Source organism: Parasteatoda tepidariorum, chromosome 8, assembly GCF_043381705.1.
Source record: "Parasteatoda tepidariorum isolate YZ-2023 chromosome 8, CAS_Ptep_4.0, whole genome shotgun sequence".
NCBI classification, from domain to species: Eukaryota; Metazoa; Arthropoda; class Arachnida; order Araneae; family Theridiidae; genus Parasteatoda; species Parasteatoda tepidariorum.
This window is the reverse complement of record NC_092211.1, coordinates 13,347,827-13,353,826: the sequence shown is the minus strand read 5'-3', so window position 1 is coordinate 13,353,826 and position 6,000 is coordinate 13,347,827.

Genomic DNA, 6,000 nt, shown 5'->3' with positions numbered 1-6,000 from the left:
TTTAACAATATGATTCTTTCGCCAACATAGTCTGGAAGGGGTTGAAGAATTAATCTAGAATAAAAAATAAAAAAAATGAAACCTTTGTATCTCAAAAAGGGTGAAGGAAAAAAAAAGGGCTTCGCAGGTGCTTAGACCTAAAACTGTGTTTACATTGTCTTCAAAACATCTGCTCTTTAGGAACATTATACAACACGCATAACACATTCAAATTTAAATAAATAAATAAAAAAAACAGAATGTAGGTTTGAATTCTATGTTTGTTCATGATTACATTAAAAATGTCGCGCACCGAACATAATTTCTGAACGTTAATTCCTTTTTTTTCTTCTTTTAATTTCATATTTCGAAGAAAAGGAAACAAATTGAAATCAAATATCTTTTAATATTTTTGTTTGAAAGCACGTACATTGCCGAAATTCAAAAAAAAGGGACGAAAGAAAGAGATAGATCACCTTAATACCTTTTGACCTATTTATCAGATTTTTATGTACAAGAACTGAATCTTAATTATTCAGAAGCCTAAACTTAAACAGGCCGATTAATTACTGCAGACGATATTTAATCGAATTGATTTATAAATCGAACACTCATAGCTCAGTTTATTTCAGATTTTCATTGTCCAAGCTGGAAGATAATTTTTTTTTAAGAAATTTGTAAGCGAGCACGCTTACGCTTTCATGCTTATAACAACTCACATGCTTGATATTTTTGTTTTCTGTTGCAGACGCAAAAAAGAAATGAATCTTTGTCGCTGTTTAATAAGAATATATTATGAGTTGTAAATTTGTTCCAACATGAGGCGCAGTCAAAAATACGGACTAATCGTAAAAAGTTAAAGAACAATTTAGGATAGATTAAAGCCGTCACTAGGAGAAATATTTCGACACTAAATCTATAAAAACGAAAAGGTTGCTTTTTATGTTTTTTTTTCTGAAGAAAACTCTCTTTTTTTCTTTTTTTAGTTTTTTATCTTAAACACTATTCTTTTTCAAACGTTTAAATGATACATTTTTATTGTTTCTTTTGTTAAAATGCGTTAAGAAGGATTGAGGCGAAACGTTTTTCTTACGAGCACTTTAATCATTCAGTTTCAAAAGAAAGATTTCAAAAGAAAAAATTTAACTAGTGATTCATCTTACCTCTTGATAATCCAGATTTGTTGCACGTTGTGTGGGCCTACGTATTTAACACAACTTACACTAAAGTCAAGCTAAATTTAATGCAAAAACTTTTAAATACCTATCAGCGATAACAATTTAAAGACAGATCTCTTGAAAAACGTTTGTTGAAAGGAATGCCAAAAGTGTGCCAAACCCCGAATAAATGTTCACTAAATTTGATGAATCTCTTGTAGAAACTTGGCGACCCCTTGTTCTCAACCCTTTCAATGTACGCCCAATTGATCAAATTGGCTGATTCCACAGAGATTGTCCACAGGAGGGCTCGCCAACAGTAGTCCCGATATATGTCTAATGAGAAAAAGTAAAGCGGGATTTGGCTGGGATTTTGGCTGAGAAGTGGACAGTATGGGGTCTGTGAAGTCAACACTTTTAAAAACCGAACCCCCGCTGATGAGAAAAAGGGATCTAAATCGGTGAAACTGAAATTCGGGGTGTCCTATTTGCTTAGAAAACTTTCACCACAAACTTTTCTTGTTTTTGCTTTTAGGATGTTTTTTGGCGGGCTCCTTTTTCCCACCGTTGCTTCTTGAGTTTCCAAAAAGGTCATTTCTTGTCCTTGAATAGAATTTCTTTCATTTTTGCTAATATTCAAAAAAAATTCATGAAACAAAGGCACGCATTTTAGAATTTCTCACAGAAATGAGTGACAATGATACATTATTCTCAGAACAATTGAATTGTTCTAAAGCGTAGATTCTTTTATTTCTTCATCATAGTATTTCTTTTTTAACCTTTCGATAAAAAGTAACGAAATCTCTTCAAAATTCTAAAATTTTCGTTTCTGAGCAATGGTGTTGGAATACGATAAAATGATGCGGTTATTTATTTGCATTTCAAACTAAACCGTACATTAATCAAACGATTGCTATTTTTTTGCTACTTTTCATTAAATTGTTTACATATCAGTACAGTAAAATTGGAAAAGCAGATATCCTACATTTTTAACTTAATAAAATTAAAATATTACTTTTTTTACCCATTGACAAGATGGGTCTTGTTTTGGATTTGATGGCGTGAGGAATTTAGTTGGACGTCATCACACTTTTCAACTGTGTTCAAGATCAATAGTAAGCAGTGCTCATGCGTGCGTCGTCATTGCATGCGTTGCTATGGCGACCGCTGATGTTTCTATTTTTATTTCAGCAGTCATTCTTAACGTATTTACATAATAATAATTTAAAGTATTTATTTATTCTTTTTGTTATTAACTTATAATTACTGTGTTGACGGTGATTTCAATATAAATATGAATACTGATGAAGGAAAAGTATTCTGCGACGTCTTGAAACACGTACATAGGCAGGATTTGAAAACCGATCCGACGACAAACATCAATGGAGACAGTTTTTGCAACCCATGATTTGAAATGTTATCGGAGTCAAACCAGAAAAAAAAAAGCATTTGACCAATAGGTAACCAGTGGTCGTAATAAAGCTATCACAATTTTTTTTCATTAATTTTCTAAAGTTTTTTTCCAGCTATATTTATATCTATTGTGTGAAGTGACAATTTTGTAAAGATTCGTTATTTTGCTACAGCTACCTATTATTTAAGTACCACGACAATTAACTAGTAAAGAATTACTAGTACTATTTTTCTATGTATACAAGTTACACGACAGTAGACTAGTTAAGATTCAGGAGGGCATTATTGTTACAATTACCTCTTTTTTTCTCCTCAAATATCATGACAGTTAACAAGCTCAATTTGCAATTATTATTTTTTTACAATAACATATTCCCTCAATAGTAATATCACAGTTAACTAATACAGAATGAGGAGGACCTTTTTTGCAACAATCAATTATCCTTGTTTAAGTCGTTATGATACGATAAAATGATTCGTTTATCGTTCGCATTTAAAACTAAATCATACGTAAATCGAAATATTCTTATTTTTTTATTACCTTTCGTAAAAAGTGTTTACAAATCAGAACAGTAAAACGCAAAATTAGATCTCCTGCATTTTTAATTTAATAGAATTAACTATTATTTTTCACTAATTTTCTGCTATATTATACTACTCTTCAGCTATATTTATATTACTAGAGTAAAATGTCAATTTTCTAACTATTTTTACTCTTGCATTAGTAAGCAACAGTTATCTATTATTTTATAAGTATCACGAAAGTTAACTTGTAAAGAATTACGAATACTATTTTACTACAACTACATCTCCTTTAAGTAATACGACAGTAAATTAGCTAAGATTCACAAGGACATTTTTGTTACAACTGCCGTTCTTATTTTCCTTCCTAATGCCATGACAGTTGACAATTGCAAATGCTATTTTTCTACAATTACATGTTTCTTCATTACCCATGTAGAACAAAATCGTCTAGTGTATGTCCACTAGACAGCATCGCAAACATCCACAAAGGTCCTCGTGTTCGTACTGTGGACGCTAACATGAAATCCACATTTGACCCAGGACAGATCCAGTAGAAGAGCAACAGCCGTCTATTAGACATCTACCATAGCTTTTAAATGGATGAAATTTGGATAATTTGATCCATAGCTTATCCAGTCTGTCATTTAGACGTCTCATAGGACGTCTACATCCATATTTGACCCAGGACAGATCCAGTAGAAGAGCAACTGCCGTCTATCAGACATCTGCCATAGCTTTTAAATGGATGAGATTTGGATAATTTGATCCATAGCTTATCCAGGCATGGACGTCTCATAGGACGTCTACATCCATGTTTGGCCCAGGACGTCACAAAATACTTTTCCATCTTCAGCTTTCATATTTATATTGAAATCACCGTCAAGCCAGTAATTACACGTTAATATTAAAAAGAATATAAAAATACTTTAAATTATTATAATGTAAATGCATTAAAAATGCCTGCCAGTGAAAATAAGAACAAAAACAGCAGCGGTCACCATAGCAACGCATGCGCACTGTTTACTATTATTAGACGACTATTTTTCCACAACTATATTCTTTAAAAAAGTATGAGCTAGCTTTACAGCAAAACAACGTCGTAGCATTGAAAAATTGAAGTAAAACAAATAAATATTTTTCAATTCAATTCACCAACAATTTTTGAAATTTCAAAAGAATTTCATCGGCAAAAGTAACAGAGTACATAACTAAATCAGTCGCTACGGACATACTTTTCAATATCAGATTCAAGCTTGTTCGGGAAAACATTTCCAAGCAATTCCACAACTTTTCGTTACATTGCAATCACCACAGTTAAGTGGAAAACACTTGCAAGGAAAACAACTTTACTCAATCGGACACCAACTCCGAAGAAAAGAATCGAAAACAGTTCGGATTCTTCTTTTTTTTTGTTCTTTGTCCCCTGGAGATATTAAAGAGGTAAATCAAAAAGCTGAGAAAAGGACACTCAACATTGACGTCTCGTGGGATTTGTCGCCAAAAGAAAAGTTAGTAAGTTACTCAGTAACTCTCCATGGACATTTGTCGGACTGAATTTGTCGGGAATATTTTCCCCCATCGAATGGCTTTTACCGTCCGAAAGAACAATCGTTGTTGATTTTAACATGGTTGGAATTTTCCCTGGTCGCCAGAAGGGAAAAAAATACTATTTTTTCCTTAACGTATGTTTTTGAAAGCAATAATGCTTGGATAAAAAATACCAAAAATTTTCTAAGGATTAGTTTGTGTTGTAATAGTTTAATTGAGGAAATATACGTTATAATTAATTTTAGAACTTTTTCAATGAGCTTTTTATTCTGGACATAGCTGAAAGGACGTTTTTACAATAATGGATACAGATCAAGAGCGTGTTTAAGAAAATGGACACAGCTCAAAATGCGTGCTTAAGAAAATGGACACAGCTCAAAATACGTGCTTAGGAAAATCAGCAGAGCTCAAGATACGTGTTTATGAAAATGGAGATAGTTCAAAATGCGTGTTTACAAAAAAAAAGATATAGGTCAAAATGGTTTAAGAAAAAGGATACAACTCAAAGCGCATGTTTAAGAAAATGGACACAGCTCCAAATTACGTGCTTAAGAAAACGGACACAGCTCAAATTGCGTGCTTAAGAAAATGGACATAACTCAAAATGCGTATTTAAGAAAATGGGCACAGCTCAGAATGCGTGTGTACAAAAATGGATACAGATCAAAAAATACGTGTTTAAGAGAACGTACACAGCTCAAAATGCATGTTTAAGAAAATGGACACAACAAAAAATGTGCCATTTCAATGTTCAACCTAAATTTAACAACTAAATGAGGAATTACCTGCTTACTTTACCTTACTTGTTTAAACATTAAGCATAATCATTACGGGGGAATGACCCAGATTATGTATTCGGAATATGTAGATACAGTGCGCAATTTAAAGAAAAGGACCACTCCGAATAGCTATTGATCTACTGATTGGATCTTCAAGTTTTAGGAATTATTTTTAATGGTTCGAGGGAGTGACCTCAAATATGCTAAATAATTACTGCAGACGATATTTTAAATTACGAAATTAGACACAAAAACGTACTCTTCCTAAATAAACATACCTCTTTTCGATGGTTTCAGACTTCTGACCTCCAAGATATAGGGGTAGCTGTAATCTGGGAAATATGGTCCCAATAGTTTGGTCAGTGGTCCAGATTTTGGACCCCTTAATGTTAATTTTACTTTTTGCGTATTTCGCGAAATCTCGAAAACTTTTTAAGCAAATTTAAAAATGTTTGCGCACAATTATGAAATTCGTTTATCCAAAGATTATTTCATGCAAGATATAACAATCAGTAAATATTTTTTATATTTTTTTATTTTATAATAGTCGAAAAAATTTTGAATTTTGAGGTATATAAGGTATTTTACATCTTTTTAAA